The sequence below is a fragment of the Nicotiana tabacum genome, chromosome 9 (genome assembly GCF_000715075.1).
Source record: "Nicotiana tabacum cultivar K326 chromosome 9, ASM71507v2, whole genome shotgun sequence".
NCBI classification, from domain to species: Eukaryota; Viridiplantae; Streptophyta; class Magnoliopsida; order Solanales; family Solanaceae; genus Nicotiana; species Nicotiana tabacum.
The window spans coordinates 19748939-19773886 of record NC_134088.1 but is presented as its reverse complement, the minus strand read 5'-3'; positions in this window follow the sequence as shown (position 1 = coordinate 19773886).

Here is a 24948-nt window from a genome sequence, read left to right as displayed (position 1 = left end):
AATAAATTTCGTCGAAGTTTGACAATTTGGGATAAAGTACGGTCCGAGCTATAATACTCGATATTTATGGACTAGTGCCATACAAGGTACCACATGACCATAATAGTACGATGTACAAAGTGTATTAAAAGTGAGTGGTATTTAAGTAATTTGGGATAATATCTAATTATGTGAATAATTGGATAATTATTAATTAATGGGGAATTAAAGAATTAATTAAGAAATTAAGTGGTCAATTGTTGGATAAGGATGGGCCAAAAACGTGGCAGCAAGCCACTTCTTGAACATATGACTATTAGTTATTCTTGGTTAGGTGGCAGTAATATGTCAAGTACAAGGACACTTCATTTCTCATACTTTAAAGACTTGTACAAGTAATATGTTAAGTACGAAACACTTCACTTCTATTATTTTGAATAAAAAGACTACAAATCAGATGTGAGCCTTTGCACATAGCAACGTGAATTCTTACCCATTTCCTACAAATTCCTACAAGTTTTCAACAAATTTCTTACAACCAAACAGTACAATCAGATGCTACTTCATTTCTTATATTTTGTATACAAAGCTAATACAATCAAATGCTAGCAATTCCTACAAAAAACACCACAACCAAATTCCTACGTGATTTCTTACACTACAAATTCCTACGTGATTTTTTCAACCAAAGAGATTTTTTTAGCACATTAGCAACGTGAGATTTTGTGATTCTAAAGGAGTACGGTGCAACCTTTTCCAAGAATATCATATGAATATTTCCCTACTTCGATCCGCCATTACGTGTTGTTACATTCAACGTGTGTTAGAGGGATTGTCAAGAGAATCGGCTAAGGTATGTTAAGGCTAAGCCCTTCCTTCATTTTAACATGATCTCGTAATTACACGAGTTTGATAACGAGGCATAAAGAAAAATTCATATTTCGGAAACTACGTATATTTTTCTAGGCTTGTAAGTTACAATATTCTCCTTATCGAGACTTCATATTCAATTGAGCATTTTTTTTTCCAGTCAAGAGAGAAGAGAGTCTATATATATAATATTATAGTATTTTTATTACCATCGAGATATAATCGATGGGCATGCCCCTATTGTGGCCGAGCGCCTATGAACCAGCCCAGAATGGCTGAGATACAGATCCTAGTATGGCCGAGCGCCTATGAGCGAGCCTACTACGGCAAAGCAGTTACACATACCGAGCCTTATAAGACCGGACAACTATTTTACTTACTATATTGAGAGAGTTGAGTCAGTATCAGCAAGTAAGCATATCTTCAGATTATCTTTGATTCCCAGTTACTTTCAGTTATTATTTTATCAGTTCAGTTTCAGCTTTCAGTATAGTGCCTTACATACTCGGTACATTATTTCGTACTGACGTCCCTTTTTTGGGGGCGCTGTATTTCATGCGTGCAGATTCAGACAGACAGACGGGTAGACCTCCTTATTAGGTGTTTCCCAAGTTCAGCTTGATCGGTAAGCTCCATACCCTTCGGAGTTGCCGGGTCTAGAGCTTTACGTACATCTTTGTATATATATATATATATATATATATATAGATCATAGTATATCCATTAGCAAAGGCTTGTAGACATATCTTGTTAGTTAATGCAGTATGTTGGGCTTATAGGCCTTTTATGTACATTTTGTTGGATTGTCAGCTGTAGTAGTTATGACAGCCGACCCAACCCAGCTTTTTATTGATATTTAATCAGTATTCGCAATTGTTTTGCAATGTGGCCCACGGTCAAAGTATGACATTATATGTTCAAAGTCCCTTAGTCGCAAGTTGGTACGCGAGGATAGGTGAGGCACCGAGTGCCGGTCTCGCCCCAAGTTTATCCTAAATGCCCTATAGCCTCTCGAAGATAGGTATGGATGTCATCATATCGATCCGCAAGACTCTACTAGACACTTGCTCATGACTTGTAGAACCTATGAACCTACAACCTGCTAGGTGTCACGACCCAAAATCTATCTAGCCGTGATGGCACCTAACCCAACCCGCTAGGTAAGCCAGTTAACAACAAACCAGTTCAAATGATATTTATTAAGAGAAGAAATGATAATACAACTGAACTGTTATACAAAAATTCCCGAGGACTGACAGTACAAATCATGAGTTTCTAAGATTTAGAATTTACATAGCTCGTATAAAATAAAGTACATCATCTGTTTGAAATATACATGAACAGATTCAAATTCTAATGCTACCAAGATCAAGAGGCAGCTATGACCGGAACACAGGTATATCTTCAATTCCAGCTCTCGTCGTGCCCAACAACATCAGCATCCAACATATGCACGCAAGGTGCATAAGTGTTGTATGAGTACAACCGACCCCATGTACTCAATAAGTAACAAACCTAACCTTAGGTTGAAAGTAGTAACGAGCTGGGACAAGGGTCAAGGTCCAACTCCAATAACCAGTAACAGTTCATAACAATATGATAAAGATGGTACAAGAAATCATTCAGTTGGTTCAGAGTTACGAAAAATAGGCATACTTTTCAAGTATAATAGTAGATCCCAGATCTTTCACCGAAAACCTCAAAATTATATGAATATGTTTAAAAACTATGATTTTCCCAAAAACCTTTGAACAATAAAGAAGATGTTTCGTTTCTCAAATAGCATGAGGAAAATACATCTCTATGCCTACATGTCAATATACATGTGAAATCATGAATGTCACCAAAACCGGGTAGCATGAGAAAATGCATCTCTATGCATGTATCTCAAGTACGCATGTCAAATGCAATGCATCTCAATGATGAACTCATGTACTCACACTCTCTTAAAGTACTCAATATCATTGTCTCGGATTCTCACTCATGATGCTCAATACTTAGCACACTATGTCACCCTCAACATTTTCATCATCTGTGAAATCACCTACGTCATTATCCATAGATTTATCAACATCCATGTCTCCCTCTTCTACTTCATTATCTATAACTTCTTCATTATCTATCACTTCACCATAGTCTTCAACGGTGAAGTGTTCGAATTGATCGTAGTCTTCCGTGTGTACTATTTGTTCAATGTATGTTCTTAGTTCTTTAGAAGAGTGAAAAGCAAAAATATTTATGCGTCCTCTCCTTTCGGCCCCATTGGTATCATAAAATATCAGTCTAATTTCCTATGTTGTCCACTACAAAAAAAAATCGTACATGAAAATATAATTTTAAGTTGTTATGCAGTAATTACATAAAAGGAGAAAGAAAACAAGAGTAAAGATAATTACTTTCGTTGTTTCGTGATAATTTTCATTAAAGGAAGAATAAAGGCAGACAAAGAGAAAAATTAATGAACATTTAGCCGAATAGAATAAGGTGCAGATGAATAGAAATTGATGAAACTTTCATATGGACCACAGAAAAAAGGATGCCAGTTGGTGAATCTCTAATTTGCTTTATATTAATGATGACATTGTGTAACATTCATAACCTTCTTAGTATTCTTCTAGTTAACATTGTTTTGAATGAATTAATAAATCTTACTATAAAAAAGGCATCAAGAAGATGTAAAAATATCACGACCCAAAATCTCACATGTCGTGATGGCGGCAAGCTGATAATTCACAAAACCACGCATCTTTAAGTTTAAAACATAATGAAATAAGCTTAATTGTGAAATCTCATAATAACTGATAAGAAAATACCGCAACTCAATACAAACTTTCTCAAAATCCGGGTGTCACTGAGTACAAGAGCATCAAAATGATAACACAGTCTGACTGCTAAGACACTGTCTAGAAAGATAGAATAAAACTAATAAAACTGAAAAAAAGGATAGTCAAGGTCTACGGACGCCAAGGAAGCTACCTCAAAGTCTCCGAATAGATAAAGCTCCAAAGCTAGCAACCTACGTGCCCGGAAGAACCTAGATCTGTACACAAAATGCAGAGTATAGTATGAGTACAACCGACCCAATGTACTCAATAAGTAACAAAACTAACATTGGGCTGAAAGCAGTGGCGAGCTTAGATAATTACAGTCCAAATCCAGATGTATAACAATAATAATTCATAAAGAAATCCAATAATCAGTTTGTAAACAGTTCAGAAAATATAGACATGCTTTCAAGCAATTGACAATTTAAGCTCATCGTGGATAAAATTTACAAAGAATGATTGATATGAGGAATGCTGCATCTATATATATATATGTCAAAATTTCATGCCACATGTAATAAATCACAATGATAACGTCACGTTCTCATACCCTCTGAGTACTTAATCTCACTGTCTCGCACTCTACTAATCATGCTCAATCACTCAGCACTGTATGGTACCTGCGCTCACTGTTGGTATGTCAGACTCTGTAGGGGAGGTATCCTGACCAAGCGCTAACAAAATCTGCTGCGGCGCGTAGCCCGATCCCATCATAAATCAATAATACATGCTGCAGCATGCAGCCCAATCCCATCATAAATCAATAATACTCGTTGCGGCGCGTAGCCCGATTTCATCAATATCACTCACAAACAGGCCATCGGCCTCACTCAGTCATCAATCTCTCCAGTCTCTCGGGCTCACAACACTCATGCCAATCAGCCCAAAATAATGATACATGATGTAACAATATATAGTAACAGAAATTGAGATATGATATGCAAATGATGAATGCAACTGAGTGCATAACTGCAATTTAAGAAAATAACTCAACAGTAAAGGAACGAACGATGTGGGTCCCAAAAGTACCAGCACATAGCCTAAAAATGATTCTTAACATAAAATCACAGATTAAATTCTCTAACACATAGAGTAAACATGAATAATAGCAAGATTAAGTGACTACACAGTTTCACGAAAATTAACCGAGTCACAATTATTACGGTGCACGCCCACATGCCCGTCACCTAGCAGGCGCGTCACCTCAACACCAATCACATAACACGTATTTTAGGGATTCATACCCTATGAACCAAGTTTAAAAGTTTTACTTACCTCAAACCGTATAAAATCTACTCCAACAATCCCTTGCCTTGAGAATCGGCCTCCGAACGACTGGAATCTAGCCACAAACAACTCAATACAATCATCACGAGCTATAGGAATCAATTCTATATGAATAATCTAAGTTCTGTAACAAAAGTCAAAAATATAACTCAAAACGTCAACCCCGGGCCCACATCTTCGAATCTGACAAAATTAATAAAATTCGAATACCCATTTAACCAGGAGTCCAACCATACCAAAATTACCAAATTCCGACACCAAATCGTCACTCAAATCTCCAATTATTATTCTCCAATACATGGGTAAAACAAATCCCCAATTCCCATTTCAAAAACACCAAATCTATGGGGAAAATTCAATGGGTATTCAAAATAATAGATAAAAACGACCAAATGTTTCTTACCTCTCAAAATCTAGCAAAAACGCCTTCACAAATCGCCTTAATTCGAGCTCCCAAAATCCAAAAATGAATAAAATCTCGGAACCCTTCAAATATGTACACTGCCCAAGCATTTTGCACATGCGAAGCCATGGGTCGCACCTGCGATCCCGCTTTTGCAGAGAAAATGTTACTTCTGCGAAGTCCATCAAATCCCTGGCCTAGCGCACCTGCGGTCCCCTCTTCGCACTTGCGGGACCGCTTCTGCGGATAATCCCATTATTTCTGCGATCACCATCCCTACTGCCCAGCTTTGCTTTTGCGGAATACCTTGCGCAGGTGCGCTTTTGCTTCTGCGGATCTCTCCTCCACACCTGCGCTTCCCATCTCCCTTATCACTTTTCGCACCTGCGCTCACCCAGTCGCACTTGCGACCAATCCCCTCACAGGTGCGATCCCACCAGAAGGTCCCTAACTTCAGCAATGCTTCAAGTCTAATTTTTGATCTGTTAATCACCCGAAATCCACCTGAGGCCCTCGGAACCTCAACCAAACATACCAACACATACCAAAACATGATACGAACTTAGTCAAGGCCTAAAATCACATCAAACAATATCAAAAACACGAATCACACCTCAATTCAAGCCTATTGAAACTAATAAATTTTCAACTTCTACAATCGATGTCGAAACCTATCAAACCAACTCCGATTGACCCCAAATTTTGCACACAAGTAATTAATAACACAACAGACCTATTTTAACTTTCAGAACCAAAATTCGAGCTTGATAATCATAAAGTCAACTCTCGGTCAAACTCCTCAACTCTCCAAACTTCAACTTTTCTAACTTTTGCCAATTCAAGCCAAAATTTTCTACGGACCTCCAAATCAATATCCGGACACACTCCTACATCCAAAATTATCATACGAAGCTATCGGAACCATCAAAACTCCATTTTGGATCCGTTTATACATAAGTCAACATCCGGCCAACTCTTTTAACTTAGGCTTCCAACCTTGGGATTAAGTATCCCAATTCATTCTGAAACATCCCCGAAATGAAACCAACCACCCCGGTAAGTCACATAATAACAAATGAGCATAGAAGAAGCAAAGCAATAAATGGGGGAACGATGATATAATACTCAAAACGACCGATCGGGTCGTTAGATCCTCCCCCTCTTAAACAAACGTTCGTCCTCGAACTGGTCTAGAATCATACCTAGAGTCTCAAATAGGCGTGGATATCTGCTCCGCATCTCTTGCTTAGTCTCCCAAGTAGCCTCCTCGACTAGCTGCCCTCTCCACTGCACCTTCACTAAAGCTTTATTCTTTGACCTCAACTTTCAAACCTGCCCATCCAAAATGTCCATCGGCTCCACATCATAAGTTAAATCCCTATCTAGTTGAGTCGTGCTGAAGTCTAAAACATGAGACGGATCACCGAAATACTTACGGAGCATGGAAATATGAAACACTGGATGAACACTCGATAGACTAGGCAGCAATGCAAGCTTGTAAGCCACCTCCCCAATCCTCTCAAGCACATCAAATGGGCCAATATACCGAGGGATCAACTTGCCCTTCTTCCTGAATCTCATAACACCCTTCATGGGTGAAACTCTAAGCAATACCTTCTCTACGGTGCACATCCACACGCCCGTCACCTAGCATGTACATCACCTCAGCATCAATTACATAACACGTATTTCAGAGATTTATACACTCAGAACCAAGTTTAGAAGTGTTACTTACCTCAAACCTTGCAAAACTCTACTCCAACAAGCCCTTGCCTTGAGAATCATCCTCCGAACGACTCGAATCTGGCCACAAACAACTCAATACAATCAACACAAGCTATGGGAATCAATTCCATATGAATAAGCTAAGTTTTGTAACAAAAGTCAAAAGGTCAACTCAAATAGTCATCCCCGATCCTATATCTTAGAATCCGACAAAATTAACAAAATCCGAACACTCGTTTAGCCACGAGTTGAACTATACCAAAATTACCAAATTCCGACACCAAATCATCACTTAAATCTCCAATTATTACTCTCCAATACATGGGTCAAAAATATCCCCAATTTTCACTTCAAAAATACCAAATCTATGGGGGGAAATTCAATGGGTATTCAATATAATAGATAAAAATGAGCAAATGATGCTTACCTATCAAAATCTAGCAAAACTCCCATCAACAATCGGTTAATCTGAGCTCCCAAAGTCCAAAAATGAATAAAATCTCGGAACCCTTCGAATATATACACTGCCCAAGAATTTTTCACCTGCGAAGCCAGGGGTCGAACCTGCAATACTGATTTTACAGAGAAAACGTCGCTTCTGTGAAGTGCACTAAAGCCCCGGCCTAGCACACCTGCGGTCCCCTCTATGCACCTGCGGTCCCTTCTTCGCACCTGCGGGATCGCATCTGCAGATAATCCCACTGCTTCTACGATCACCATCCCTACTGCCTAGCTCCTCTTCTGCGGAATACCTTGCGCAGGTGCACTTTCGCTTCTGTGGATTTATCCTCCGCACCTGCGCTTCCCAGCTCCCTTCTCGCTTCTCGAACCTGGGATCACCCGGCCGCACTTGGGGCATTGCACCTGCGACCAATGCCTTCGCAGGTGCGATCACACCAGAAGGTCCCCAACTTCAGCAATGCTTCAAGTCTCATTTTTGATCTGTTAACCACCCAAAATCCACCCGAGATCCCCGGGACCTCAACCAAACATACCAACACATCCCTAAACACGATACAAACTTAATCGAGGCCTCAAATCACATTAAACAATATCGAAAACATGAATCACATACCAATTCAAGCCTATTGAAACTAATAAATTTTCAACTTCTACAATCGATGGCAAAACTTATCAAACCAACTCTGATTGACCCTAAATTTTGCACACAAGTCATTAATGACACAACGAACATATTTCAACTTTCGGAACCAAAATATGAGTCCGGTAACCACAAAGCCAACTCTCGGTCAAGCTCCTCAACTTTCCAAATGTAACACCCCAAAAACTTTCGAAGTACTTAAGTGGTAAGCCCGGTAAATTTTGCAAAAATATTATATTTCATGGTGTCGGACTAGGCTTATGTGTTTGAGGATTGGATTGAACAATGCACCGAAAAGTAAAGAAAAAGTTTTGGCGGAAAAGTGCATTTCTGCCGCCTATTATGCGACGGCAGAATTACTCTGCGGATCGCATAATGGCCGCAGATTTAGGCAGTTAACTAGGCCAATTGGAAGCAATTATTTGGTCGACTATGCGACCGCATAACTGTTATGCGGTGCATTATGCGACCGCATAACGGTTATGCGGACCCCATAGTGACCGCATACATAGAAAGTTCTTTTGGCTATTTTGTAACCAACTATGCGACCGATATGCGGTCTGCATATCGGTTATGCGGTCCGCATATCGGTTATGCGATCGCATACCTTGTTCCGGAGCTCCATTTTTGGGTTTTTAAAACCCGACCCTATTTCGTTAAATACACTCTTTGGGATATTTTTGAGCTATAATCTGATATTTTAGAGTGAGAGAGATTGCGCTAGAGTGAGAAGGTGTTCTTCAATTATTGTTCTTCAATTCTTGCTCAAGTGTTGGACGATTAAGAAGGGAAGCTCACTAGGTCTTCATCCTAGAGGTAAGATTCTACACCCTAAACCCTAATTTCGAAATTATCTAAAAATGGTTAATTAGCAAGATAATTTTTGGGCATGAGAGTTGTTTATTTTACATGCATGTGATATCAAGGCATGTAGGATGATTGTTGAACTAAGAATGGTAAAGATTGGGTTGTGGGATGATGGAATCCTCCATAAAAGGACTTTTGAAATCTTAATGCACGCCTAGTGTTTGATAAAATGCTCAAATGAGCTAGAACCATAATCATCTTCCTAATTTTGATTCAATTTTTTATATTTCTAAAATAGATTGAAGTTGCTAAAAATTCTGGAATGTTTTAGAGTTTAAGGAAGCTCAATTGAGGTATGTTGGCTAAACTCTTCTTTAAGAATTGGAATTCCCAATATCCTTATAAGTCCGAGATGTTGATTATAAATGGAGTATTCCGATAAGTTTTGTGATGAAGATATATGTTCAATTCATGTTTCAAATTCTCTTATCTTATTGCATTATAAATTGAGGATGTGTCCCAAACTATGGATTATGTATCCATATGTTACAATTTCTAGTCGTGATTTATATGAAAGTTATTATGCCAAGTTGTGTAGAGATTGTGATTGTGATACACCTCCACCCGCATACATTGGGGTGAGGTGGCATGACCGCTTTGTGTGGGGATTATGGTATAGAGATTGTGATTGTGATTGTGATTGTGATACACCTCCACCCGCATATATATTGGGGTGAGGCGGCATGACCGCTTTTTGTATGGATTATGGTATTGTGGGACTGCACCTTCACCCGCTTACATTGGGGCGAGGCGGTACGACCGCTTTGTGTATAGTTTTGTTATTGTTGTGGCACCACCACCCACATACATTGGGGTGAGGCGGCATCACCTCTTTGTGTAGGTTCTTGGTATTGTGGTTATACATCCACCCGCATACATTGGGGTGAGGCGGCAAGGCCGCTTGATTAGGCAGCAAGGCCGCACTGGTTCATCATAATTATCTTGTATTTCTAAATTCTTAAATTGGTGTTTAGTTTTCATACTAGTACTATTCGACAGTACTAACGTCCCTTTTGCCGGGGGCGCTGCATCTTTAAATGGATGCAGGTGGTTCCACAGTAGGAGACATTGATCAGTAATAGCAGTACACCTTCTTCCCAGCTGACTTGGTGAGCCCACTTCATCCCGGGGTCATGTATCTTTTGTTCTTTATGTATTATGGTTGAGGTATAGCCGGGGCCGTATTACCGGCATTGTCATTGTACTCTTCTTTATCTATAGAGGCTCCGTAGACATCGTGCGGGTTGTGTATTAGTGCCGGGGAAGACAAAATATGTTATGTTGTGGTTGTATTACTTGTCCATTGAGACTTTAAAAATGATGAAGCTATTGGAAATGAATTGCTATTGTAGACGTGAACACCATTTTGTCTAATTAATGAAAATAAGTATTATCTCCATTTGTGGATGAGTTTGGGTAGAATAAAATCTAACAGGCTTACTCAGCCGGGTTCACTCAGTTGAGCGTCGGTCGCGCTTCTCGGTTTTGGGGCGTGACAAACTTGGTATCAGAGCCAAAGGTTTTAAAGTGTCCTAGGATGTCTTGGAGCCGTGTCTAGTAGAGTCCTTATTATCGGTGTGTTGTCGACCACATTTATAATTAGGATGCTACATGGGCATTTAGAAATAATACCCTTCTTTCATGTTCTCGATCGTGCGATAAAGCTGGTTGTAAGACTATTCCTCCTTTAACTCCTGCATTGCTCTAATTTTCAGTACATGGCACCTAAGAAGAAGGAAAGAACTGGCCAAAGAGCTAATGTCACCCAGGAGTGACAGTTGACCCTATAATTGATGATGTGGGTGAGCACCCGAGGAGTGAGAATATTCCTCCAGTTACTACACTGCCTGACTCTACTACAACTGATCAGACCGCACCTGTCCCTATACCTACAGAAGGTGCAACGGTTCCTCCAACTGATATTCCAGATCCACCTCCAGCTCCAGCTTCCGATTATGGCGTGTCTGATATTGATATTAGGAGATCCATACAAATGTTGACACATATAGTTGCTTCTCAGGCCCAGAGATCGAGTGTTGGGCCTACTTCTTCCAGTCATCCAGGGGAATCTGCTAGTTCCAGGGTGAACAAGTTTCTTCAGTTAGATCCTCCAGTGTTTACGGGTACTGATCCCGAGGAGGACCCCCGGGACTTCATTGATGAGATGCACAAAACTCTCCGGGTTATGTATGCTACAGAGACGAAGGTAGTAGAATTGGCCTCTTACCACCTGAAAGGGGTGGCCTATTCTTGGTTTGAGTTGTGGGAGGAATTCCGTGAGGAGGGAAGCCCTCCGGCAAGGTGGGGTGAGTTCACATATGCCTTTATGGATCATTTCTTGCCTTCCGAAACTAAGGCAGCTCGTGCCGCTGAGTTTGAAAGCCTGAAGTAGGGTAGTATGAATGTGTGGGAGTACCATATGAAGTTTGTGCGCCTGTCCAAGTATGCTATTCGCACGTTGCCCACTATGGAGGCTAGAGTACGCCGGTTTGTACAGGGCCTTAGCCCATTGGTCGTCAATGAGGCCTCTACAGCTGCCTTGAATTCCAATATGAACTATGGTAAGATGGTGGCATTTTCTCAAGCCACAGAGACCCACAAATTAAAGAATAGAATTGAGCGTCAGAGTAGAAGCAAGGCCCGGTCCTCGGGCAACTTTGGTGGTTCTTCCGGTGGTAGTGGTGGTAGGTCGACATTCAGGGGAGCGTCATCAGGACCATCCCAATCATTCGCCCAGTCTTCGATGGGTGCACAATCATCTGGACCCAGTCAGGGAAACAGGGGACCCCACCAGCAGGGTCGGCCTGACAGAAAGTTTCAGCAGCGGAGGCTTCCATGCTCTAAGTGTGAGAGGATGCACTTTGGGTCCTGTTTCATGGACCTACCAGTATGCAATGGGTGTGGTTTGCGGGGTCACATTCAGAGAGATTGCCGCTCGTCCCGCCGAAATATGGGCAGAGGCATGGTACAGCCAGCTAATTCTGCAGCTACTACATCCACAACACCTCCAGCTCGAGGCACCCCATCACCCGTAGGGCGTGGTGCAGCTAGGGCTGGTGCACAGAATTCGGGAGGACCTAGCAGATTTTATGCTATGCGGAGACGTCGGGAATCAGAGGCTTCTCCAGATGTTGTCATAGGTATATTGACTATCCAATCTCATGATATATATGCTCTTATTGATCATGGTTCCACCTTGTCATATGTCACTCCTTATGTTTCTATGGAATTTGGGATAGAACCAGAACAGCTTTATGAGCCGTTCTTTATATCTACTCCGGTTGGTGAGTCTGTTTTGGCCGCACGGGTTTATAGGGATTCTGTTGTCACATTGCGTGGTTGAGACACTGTGGCCGATCTTATTGAATTGAGAATGGTCGATTTAATGGGGATAGATTGTCTTTATTCATGTTTTGCCAAGCTTGATTGCCGAACCAGAACTGTTAGGTTCGAATTTCCAAATGAGCTAGTTATTGAGTGGAAGGGTGATGATGTGGTGCCAAAGGGTACGTTTATTTCCTACCTTAAGGCCACAAAGATGATCAACAAGGGATGTATTTACCATTTGGTCCGGGTTACGGACACCGATGCTGAGGCACCTACACTTGAGTCCATGCCTGTTGTGAATGAATTTTCAAGAGTCTTTCCGGATGAACTCCCTGGGATCCCACCAGACAGGGAGATTGATTTTGGGATTGATGTGATGCCAGACACACATCCTATATCTATTCCACCCTACAGAATGGCACCGACAGAATTGAAGGAGCTAAAGGAACAATTGAGAGATTTGTTAGAAAAGGATTTTATCCGGCCGAGTGTGCCGCCTTGGGGCGCACCGGTCCTTTTTGTAAGAAAGAAAGATGGGTCACTAAGAATGTGTATTGACTATCGGCAACTTAATAAGGTCACAATCAAGAATAAGTACCCACTCAAGGATAGATGGTTTGTTTGATCAATTGCTAGGTGCCAGGTACTTCTCCTAGATTGATTTAAGATCCGGGTATCACCAATTGAAGATCAGGGAAAGGGATATTCCGAAAATAGCTTTTAGAACCCGGTATGGGAATTTTGAATTTCTGGTGATGTCTTTTGGACTAACAAATGCCGCAGCAACCTTCATGGATCTTATGAATCGCGTTTTCAAGCCATTTCTCGATTTTTTTGTGATAGTGTTTATTGACGATATTCTTGTATATTCACGCAATCGAGAGGACCATGCCGGTCACCTTAGGGCAGTGTTGCAAACCCTGCACCAACATCAGTTATATACAAAGTTTTCAAAGTGTGAATTTTGGCTTGAATCAGTCATATTCTTGGGTCATGTATTTTCTAGTGAGGGAATTAAGGTTGATCCTCAGAAAATTTCAGCGGTGAAGAATTGGCCAAGGCCTGCAACTCCAACAGAGATTCGCAGTTTCTTAGGCTTAGCTGGATATTACAGAAAGTTTGTGGAGGTATTTTCTACTCTTTCCTCTCCATTGTCTCAATTGACGCAGAAGGAAATTAAGTTCCAATGGTTAGATGCTTGTGAAAAGAGTTTCTAGGAATTGAAAGCAAGACTGACTACAGCACCGGTGTTTACTCTACCAGGGGGTATGGATGGATTTGTGGTATATTGTGATGCTTTAAGAATCGGGCTTGGGTGTGTATTAATGCAACGTGGGAAGGTGATAGCTTATGCTTCTAGACAACTAAAGAATCATGAAAAGAACTATCTAACACATGATTTGGAACTTGCGGCAGTGGTATTTGCATTAAAAATTTGGCGTCATTATTTATATGGGGTCCATGTTGATATATTCATGGACCATAAGAGCCTTCAATATATTTTCAAGCAGAAGGAATTGAATCTGAGGTAGAGAAGATGGCTTGAGTTACTCAAGGCCTACGACATCGATATTCTATATCATCCGGAAAAGGCCAATGTTGAGGCTGATGCTCTTAGCCAGAAATCTATGGGTAGTTTGGCTCACTTGGAGGCATATCAGAGGCCATTAGCCAAGGAAGTTCACCGATTGGCTAGTTTGGGAGTTCATCTTACGGACTCTAGTGAAGGAGGGATAATTGTGCAAAATAGGGCTGAATCATCGTTTTTTGTGAAAGTTAAAGAGAAGCAATACAATGATCCATTGTTAGTGCAATTGAAAGAGGGGATTCATAAACATAAGACCATGGCCTTTTCTCTTGGCATGGATGATGGTACACTAAGGTACCAAGGGCGACTATGTGTTCCAAATGTGGATGGTCTCTGTGAAAGAATTTTGACTGAAGCTCACACTTCTAGGTCTTCTGTGCACCCAGGTTCTACAAAATTGTATCATGATCTTAAGAAAGTCTATTGGTGGAATGATATGAAGAGGAATGTGGCGGTATTTGTAGCAAGATGTCCGAACTGTCAGCAAGTGAAGGCCGAACACCAAAGGCCCGGTGGGTTGGCACAGAACATAGAAATTCCAATATGAAAATGGGAAATGATTAATATGGACTTTGTGTTAGGATTACCGCGCACTCCGTGCAAGTTTGACTCAATTTGGGTGATTGTGGATCGACTCACGAAATAAGCACACTTTTTGCCGGTTAAGTCTACCGACACAGTGGAGCAGTTGCATGGCACCCCAGTTTTCATCATTTCTGATCGGGGGCACAATTCACTGCTAATTTTTGGAAGAAAGTTCAGCAAGGTTTGGGTACTCAAGTAAATCTTAGTACAGCCATTCACCCGCAGACTGATGGGCAGGCAGGGCGTACTATTCAGACGCTTGAGGATATGCTGCGCTCTTATGTTATAGACTTCAAAGGTAGTTGGGATGATCATTTACCACTCATAGAATTTGCATATAACAATAGTTATCATGCTAGAATTCAAATGGCACCGTTCGAGGCTTTATATAGTAGGAGATGTAGATCTCCCATTGGGTGGTTCAAAATTGGGGAAGCAGAGTTTATAGGGCCAGACCTCGTGTATCAGGCTATGGAAAAAGTTAAAATCATTGAGGAGCAGTTGAAGACTGCTCAGAGTCATCAGAAATCCTATTCGGATGTTCGTCGTAGAGATTTGGAATTCAAAGAAGATGATTGGGTATTTTTGAAAGTTTCCCCCATGAAGGGTGTAATGCGATATGGTAAGAAAGGGAAATTGAGTCCGAGGTATGTCGGACCGTACAAAATCATTCAGAGGATCGGTGAGGTAGCATACAAGCTTGAGCTACTACCTGAGATGCCATTAGTACACCTGGTGTTTCATGTGTCTATGTTAAAGAAAGTAGTTGGAGACCCGACAGTCATTGTTCCGGTTGAGACTATTGAGGTAAATGAAGAATTGACTTATGAAGAGATTCAAGCTTCTATTATTGATCGGCAAGTCCGAAAGTTGAGAAACAAAGAAATTGCATCCGTGAAAGTGCTATGGCGAAACCAACAGGTTGAAGAGGCTACTTGGGAGGCCGAAGAAGAAATGAAGAAAACGTATCCTTATTTATTTGAATAACCATGTAATTATGAGTTGTGCCTTATGAAAAATCTAAGGGATATTCCTATGAAATATGTATGACTTGTGCATTTGGTGTTAAGGGTGTTCCGTTCTGGTAATATAATTGCTTGTGAGGCCACAGTTGGTGTTGTTTTGTATTATATTACGTTGTTGGATTATGTATAAGCTGTTAGAATATGTTTCTAGGGCTCTCTAACAGGTGGATAGGCCTAATTACAAGGGAAACTCTGGCGAATTATTTTGAAATTTAGGGAGTTAGTCAAATTTGGAGCTGCTAGTTTGTGGTATAAAACAAACTAAGTTGCATAAGCGGGAGAATATAACACACCGAAAAAATTTGAAGTACTTAAGTGGTAAGCCCGGTAAATTTTGCAAAGAAAATAATGTTTCATGGTGTTGGACTAGGTTTACGTATGTGAGGATTGGGTTGAACAATGCGCCGGAAAATAAAGAAATATTTTAGGCGGAAAAGTGCATTTCTGCAGTCCATTATGCGGCCGCAGAATCACTCTACGGACTGCATAATGGCCGCAGAGTGAGGCAGTTAATTGGGCCAATTGGAAGCAATTATGTGGTCGACTATGCGACCGCATAACTGTTATGCGGTGTATTATGCGACCGCATAATATTTATGCGGACCGCATAGTGACCGCATACACAGACAGTTCTTTAGGCTATTTTTTAACCAACTATGCGACCGATATGCGGTCCGCATATCGGTTATGCGATCGCATACCTTGTTCCAGAGCTCCATTTTTGAGTTTTTAAAACCCGACCCTATTTCGTTAAATACACTCATTGGGACATTTTTGAGCTATAATATGATATTTTAGAGTGAGAGAGAGTACCCTAGAGTGAGAAGGTGTTCGTCAATTATTGTTCTTCAATTCTTGCTCAAGTTTTGAAAGATTAAAAAGGGAAGCTCACTAGGTCTTCATCCTAGAGGTAAGATTCTACACCCTAAACCCTAATTTCGAAATTTTCTGAAAATGGGTAATAAGCAAGATAACTTTTGAGCATGAGAGTTTTTATTTTACATGCATGTGATATCAAGGGGTATAGGACGATTGTTGAACTAAGAATGGTAAAGATTGGGTTGTGGGATGATGGAATCCTCCATAAAAGGACTTTTGAAACCTTAATGCACGCCTAGTGTTTGATAAAATGCTCAAATGAGCTAGAACCATAATCATCTTCCTAATTTTGATTCAATTTGTTATATTTCTAAAATAGATTAAAGTTGCTAAAAATTCCGGAACGTTTTAGAGTTTAAGGAAGCTCAATTGAGGTATGTTGGCTAAACTCTTCTTTAAGAATTGGAATTCCCAATATCCTTGTAGGTCCGATATGTTGATTATAAATGGAGTATTCCGATAAGTTTTGTGATGAAGATATATGTTCAATTCGTATTTCAAATGCTCTTATCATATTGCATTATAAATTGAGGATGTGTCCCAAATTATGGATTATGTATCCACATATTATAATTTCTAGTCGTGATTTATGTGAAAGTTAATATGCCAAGTTGTGTAGAGGTTTTGATTGTGATACACCTCCACCCGCATACATTGGGGTGAGGCGGCATGACCGCTTTGTGTGGGGATTATGGTATAGAGATTCTGATTGTGATACACCTCCACCCGCATATATAATGGGGTGAGGCGGCATGACAACTTTGTGTAGGGATTATGGTATTGTGGGACTGCATCTCCACCCGCTTACATTGAGGTAAGGCGGTACGACCGCTTTGTGTATAGTTTTGGTATTGTTGTGGCACCACCGCCCGCATATATTGGGGTGAGGCGGCATAGCCTCTTTGTGTTGGTATTGGTATCGTTGATGCATTTTCACCTGCATACATGGTATTGTACGGACACTTCCACCTGCATACATCGGATGAGGCAGCGGGGCCGCTTTGTGTGAAGATGGTTACAGAGGATCTCATCTTAAATCCTATAAATGTTATTGATAGCTTTTAATAAGCTTGCTATGGTTGAGACAGTTATCTATATTATTCTATTACCGCACTGGTTCATCATAATTATCTTGTATTTCTAAATTCTTAAATTGGTGTTTAGTTTTCATACTAGTACTATTCGACGGTACTAACGTCCCTTTTGTCGGGGGCGCTGCATCTTTAAATGGATGCAGGTGGTTCCACAGCAGGAGACATTGATCAGTGATAGTAGTACACCTTCTTCCCAGCTGACTTGGTGAGCCCCACTTCATCCCGTGGTCATGTATCTTTTGTTCTTTATGTATTATGGTTGAGGTATAGCCGGGGCCTTGTTGCCGGCATTGTCATTGTACTCTTCTTTATGTATAGAGGCTCCATAGACATAGTGTGGGTTGTGTATTAGTGCTGGGGAAGACAAAATATGTTATGTTGTGGTTGTATTACTTGTCGATTGAGACTTTAAAATTGATGAAGCTATTGGAAATGAATTGCTATTGTAGACGTGAATACCATTTTGTCTAATTAATGAAAATAGGTATTATCTCCATTTGTGGATGAATTTGGGTAGAATGAAATCTAACAGGCTTGCTCAGTCAGGTTCACTCGGTTGAGCACTGGTCGCGCTCCTCGGTTTTGGGGCGTGACACCAAACTTTAACTTTTCCAACTTTCACCAATTCAAGCCAAAATCATCTACGGACCTCCAAACCAATATCCAGACACGCTCCAAAGCTTGTGTTGATTGTATCCAGACACACTCCAAAATAATCTACGGAGCTATCAAAGCTATCAAAACTCCATTCTGGGGCTATTTATACATAAGTCAATATCCGGTCAACTCTTTCAACTTAGGCTTCCAACCTTGGGACTAAGTGTCCTAATTCATTTTGAAATATCCCCGAAACCAAATCAACCACCCCCGCAAGTCACATAATAACATATGAGCTTAGAAGAAGGAATAAATGGGAGATCGGGGCTATAATACTCAAAACGACTGGCCGAGTCATTACAAAAAATCCCTAAGTGGGATTTTTCTTTCCTATACACTGTATGAAACGTTATTACCAAAATTGTCCCAGTTTTGGAAATTACCTGCCATAAACATATTTTTCCTACAAAAATATACATTCGTTTAAAATAGACTCCATATTTAGGTAGACCTCCATTTTTAGACGCGCGATATTTGGGAGAGAATATATTTCAGTTACAAAATTAAGATGGTAAAAATCTACAACAAACATAATACGCAACCATTGCCCCAATTCTGCAGAATCCTTCTCTAACGCAGATTTCCTATGGTTTTTCATAAACAAGGCAACAAATTAAAAAAAAATACCTTTTGAAGAAAACAATTACAGATTAACGTGAAGTATTGATAATCGGCTCTGAACATATAGCTGATTTTTACAGTTTTTATTGGATTGCGTAATTGTTTTCTCTACAATTGAATTGAATTATGGTATATAATGTTAAAATTGATGATAATGCTTCAGCTCAATAGTTGGTGGGATAGCTTCAGGAGATATATAAATTTTGATGTTGACGGAATTGTAGTCAATGAAGATTCAAATTATAGTCAATTGAATGCCGCAATTACAGAGCACCTAATGAACGATACTTCTGTAAAAATCATAGAGATCAAATACATAGTGAACGAACGTTGTCCTCCAATGGAAATTCGGAACAATATAGTATATATCCAGAACATTATCCAATTTCATTCACAGACTGACCCTCAAATCAAGGATTTACCATTTCTCAACTTTGGGCCTCAAAACCCCAATTTCTACAATCAAAATACGGATAAAAATAATAATCAACGAAAATAATCATGGAAAAATATCAAAATAAAGGCCAGATATTTACCCCCTTGTTGAGACGAGAACAACGCCGTGAACATCACCTCAAACGGAGCTCTAGAACTCAAGATATGCTCAAAATACTAAAATACTCGGTTTAAAACATTGCCCAGATGATTTTTGTTCATCGCCTTCCCAGGAGACCTTTGCGTTAGCGAAGAGCAATTTTTCGTGTTGATTGGTCAACCCAGAAATTCTTCGCATTCGCGGAACCTCTCTCGCGTTCGTGAAGAACAAAAGTTCGCACCAAAAACCAGCAATGTTTTTCGATACGGAAATGGGCATAACTCTCTCAATACGACCTCGGAATTCCACAATTGTTGTTGCTATGGTTCCATAATTACGATATGGATCTAAAGGTTAAATATAATCACAAATCAAATGTCGTTTGCTTAATATAGTACCCTTTATGCCCAAAGAAACGATGCTGAAACATCAAATAAGAGCGCGACACAACCCAAACACATCTGAAACACACCCGAGGCCCCTGGGACCCTGTCCAATTACACAAACCAGTCCCAAAACATAACACGAACCTACTCAAGGTATTAAATCACACCAAACAACATCAAAACCATGAATCGTATATCAATTCAAGCCTAATGAACTAATGAACTTTTAAACATCTAAAACTCATGCCGAACCATACTAAATCAACCCGGAATGGCTCAAATTTTGCATGCAAGTCTCAAATAATACAACGGACCTATACCAAATCTCACAACTATAATTTTAGATCTGATATCAACAAAGTCAACTCTTGGTCAAACATATCAACCTTCTAAACCTTCAATTTTCTAACTTTTGCCAAAAAGCATCAAATCAACCTACGGACTTCCAAATCCAAATTCGAACATACTCTTAAGTCCAAAATTATCATCCGGACCTAACAGAACTGTCAAAACTCCGATCCAAGGTCATTTACTCATAATTTAAACATTGATCAACTCTTCCAACTTAAAGCTTCCGAATTTATCCTTCCAAATCAACTCTGAACTTCCCGAAAATAGAAACCGACCACATGTACAATTCATAATATATGAAGTGAAGCTACTCAAGGCCTTAAACTACCAAATGATGCGCTAAAGCTGAAAATGACTTGTCAGGTTGTTGCAAAAAAGTTCCAATTTAGGGTGAAAAGGTCTAGTGCAAGAAGGTAAGAACATTTTATTTATCAATATCATATTGTTTATAAATTTTAGTTTTTATTTATATAAATTGTATATAATTTGTTTAGAACAATTTGTTGTACATCAACAGCCTGATGTCTTGATAACTAAAATTTGTATAACATTTTATCATTATTTTTATTCTACAGCTACTGACTCGTATGTGTTGGTGACAATTGTACATGGCACTTTAAGTCCACAAGTATAAATGAATCAACATTGTTCAAGGCTAGAAAATTCAACAGCTTGCACACATGCTCGTTGATGGACAACACATATATACAACGTAAAGCTACTGCCATAGTAGTTGGCAGCATGGTCATGCCACAATATGCGGATCCTAAGACAATATACATACCATAAGACATACAAACTGTCATGTTGTCGGAGCATGGTGTGAACTTAACATACATGCAAGCTTGGAGAGCAACGGAAAAGTCTCTGGAATTTTTGAGAGGTCATCTTGCTGAATCATATAGTCGCCTGCCAAGTTATTTGTATATGTTAGAGAAAACTTATCCGAGGTCAGTAGTGAAATTGCAGAAGACTGAAGATGATTGTTTCTTGTATGCATTTGTTACTCTTAATACGCCCATCAAGGGTTGGGAGCATTGTAGGCCAGTTCTATTGGTCGATGGAACCTTCTTGAAGTCGGCATATAGGGGCATCATGCTAACAACTAGCACAATGGATGCAACAGGTAATTCTTAATCAAAGTTAGAAGTCTATACAAAGTAATGTAGATTAATTGTAAGAATATTGTATTCAAGTTATTTCTGAAAATGTATTTTTCATGTTTTCAAGATTTATGGATGAATTGAATTTCTTCTTGCTACTTATGTGATAGGTAGCATATTACCACTAGCATACGTTGTTGCTGATTCAGAAAATAACGCATCATGGAGGTGATTTTTTCGACAGTTCAAACATGCATATGGTGAAAAACCAAATATGTGTGTTGTTTCGGACCGGAATGAGAGTATATTGAAGGTAACATCAACGGTTTATACCGGCATCTCACATTATTCTTGCATGTGGCATATTTGGATAAATGTAAGGACAAAGTTCAAGAAAGGTCATCTAAAGTTAAACGAATTGTATTTTGCCATAGCACGATCATACACTCTTGATGAATTTAATGAAAGAATGTCAAAGATTGAGGAGATCAAAACACGTATTAAAGAATACCTATATGATATTGTTTACCACAAATGGTCTCGGGTACATGCTACGATGAACAGAACATGGACGATGACATCAATAATACAGTCCTTAAATGCGGTAACCAAAGATACAAGAGAGATGCCCGTAGTTCAACTATTAGAGTACATGCGGACACTTATTGAACGTTGGACTAATAAAAAATTATTGAATGCAAAGGGTACGTTCACATACCTTGGGAAAAAAATACAAAAAAGAGTTAGAGGATAACATGACTTTATCGCAGAATATGAGAGTAAGTTATGGTCCATAATATCATATCATTGATTTCATGAAACAAAATATATATTGATAAGTGTAGATATGTTGTACTGAGTACTGTTGATGATAATCTGACCTTTAAGACATATTCAGTTGTATTTGTTCTCTTCTGGACAATTATAGTTGTGTTGCTAATTTGAATAAAGATTGTCTCTTATAATGAATGTTTGGTAAACAGATTTTTACCCTTAATGCCATTGGTCTGTAGTTGGAATTTCATTAATAATTGTGTTTATTTATTAATTTTAAGCTTTTTTTACAATACTGCTAAATTTAAATAGATACTATACTATTGTATATTAGTTGTAGACAGAATTGTAGTTATTGTATAAAGAAATTGTTAGCTAAGAGTAGCAGTGTACCTTTGCTTGAAATTTTATTTAATTGTAAAGCTAAACGTTTGAGACCTTACATTTAGAGTAACATTTGTTCACATAATATGTTAAGTATGATCTAATATACTTATATAAAACAACAAAAAATATATATTATATAGTACCAATAAGGAGATTAAATACTAACAACTTTTAATAAAAAAATATTCTACAAATGTCTTGATATGTAAGTAGGAGAATTCCGGACAAAATAACAAACACAAGCTAAATCAAATTTAGCACAATTCTGCTACAAATAAATTGTAGCTGAATTGTTCTTAGTAAATACTTTTTCCACAACTTTAATACAGTCCAGCTACAACTAAACACTTTTACTATAATTTAGCTACTGAAAAAGGTAACTAATTCTTTCTGTTCCAAACTCTTGTTCGCTCCCTCACAGCTGGTGCACCTTTTCTTCTTACTAATATCCTAGTAACCTCACTTTCACTAATTGCACCAAGCTCTTGATGTTTTCTAGCATAATCCCAAAGGAGCGCTCCATAGAGTCTACAATGTTGATGAATATCAGAAAGGTCTTCCTTTAAAATCGAGAGCTATCCAATGCGGACATATTCTGCAAAAGCTGCCAGGTATACACCGCAATCACTGCAATAAATATTATGGGAAAAGTGTTAGCATTCAATGTAAAATTCAATTTGGTAAATTTAAAGAAAATCAACACATACAGTGATCCTTCTTTTTGCTGGGGTATCTCACCGACCAACCACTGAATGTCAAGAGGGTCAGTAACACCTTTTTCAATGTATGCCTTTTTGTTCTTGTAGTTGATGTCTGGACGCTTGCCATAGAAGGAGGTGCATAACAAGTAGAGGGGGATCATAATAGCAAACTTGTCGACAACAGATTCAAAAGTTTGTGATTACGTGAAGAGACCATAAAATCATAAACATATAGAACCCTATCGGTAATGTCAAACACAACCAATAACCATTAAACTTTCTCAACAATGCTGATGGACATAATCACAAAATTAACTTTATCCCATGCAAAATTAACAAGTAATCGGTACCCCAATATGTATTCTGATACGACGTCCTGGAGTTTGACAACAACAAACTTCCTATCGGGAGGGGCATTCATGTACCTCTCATAAATTTGTTCTATCTTGTCTTGAACATACAGTCAGTGGTTGTAAACCAAGTTCTGTTTTCAGGACCATACTTTCATCTCTTCCTCAAATAGTATAAAATAATACCAATGTGCTGCAAAAAAACATATTACATAATTTCTCACTACATCAGACAATTTAACTATAAATTTTAAACAAAATATCTACAGATATCTAAAATAACATAAAACTTAATCTTATAACTATATGCCGGGGTATGAACGAACTGTGTTGTTCAGGATTTGTTCAGGATGTGCCAAAGTATAAAACCAGGCCTTTTATCAACTTTCTCCACTCCAAGATCAAACCACGGGTTGAGAAGGTTATCTTTTACAGTATAAGGCGTCTTCTTCTTATATAAAGACATAAAGACATAGAAAATACAATTAAAAATGTAGTTTCAAATGGAAATCCATAAATTTTATGCCCTCGATAATATGAAAAAAGTGTAGAATCTAACCTCTTTAAAACAGTGTCGGTACCTAAATATAACCACTTGTTGAATTCTTCCAACAAATCAAGATGAACATTGTCGCCAATAACCCCAGTAAATGGATGCTTGATATTGAAAATTGGGGGAGGTGCACGAGAACTGCTTCCACCAGAACTGAAATAAGGGAGAAAAGGGGATCTGGCATGCTTTCTAGGAACCCTTGTTCTTCCTTGTTGTACAGGGATTGTTTCATCTTGATCAACCTCGCCGAACTTAACTATCTGTGGAAAGTTCTTAGGTAGCTCAAAATCATCAAGTGTTATTTCTCTTTTTCCAGACTTGGAATCATTGTCTGAGTCAGCTACATTGATGAAGTCGACTGGTTCACCTACAAAGTTAAAAATAAAAGAATAATATGGTATGTTGCTTGCATGAGATATGTTGGAAAATTGTAAATTATATAAAAGTTGTTATTGTTTCTACAATTATATTGTAACTATTAATACCACTGAAATCCTCGTTGCAATCCTCTCGTTGATGGGAAATATTTGCTTCCTGAATTGGAGAGTGCAAATGCATAGTCTCCTTCTCTTCATTGAAATGCTCTGCTTGTTTGGCAATATTTGCATTCTGATTTGGAGAGTGCACATGCATAGTTTCCTTCTCTATGACAACAAATGTATACAATGAAAGAGAATTGTAGGTAATTTATTCTAACAGAAATAATATGTTGATAAATTGTAACTAAGTTATAGATAATTTATTGAAATAATGTCATGTAGCTGAAATGTAATATGTATTGTGAAATATGCATAAAAACAATATTCAATCATACCTGTAGTTTCTTTCTTGAATGCCTCTTGAAATTGGGAAGATAAGTCAAATCCTATCGTACTTGATACAAGAACATTCTCCTCTTTTTGAATGTCAGACATATGTCATGTATCTACAACAACAAGTAGAAATATAATGTAGATTATTTATTGATAATTTAC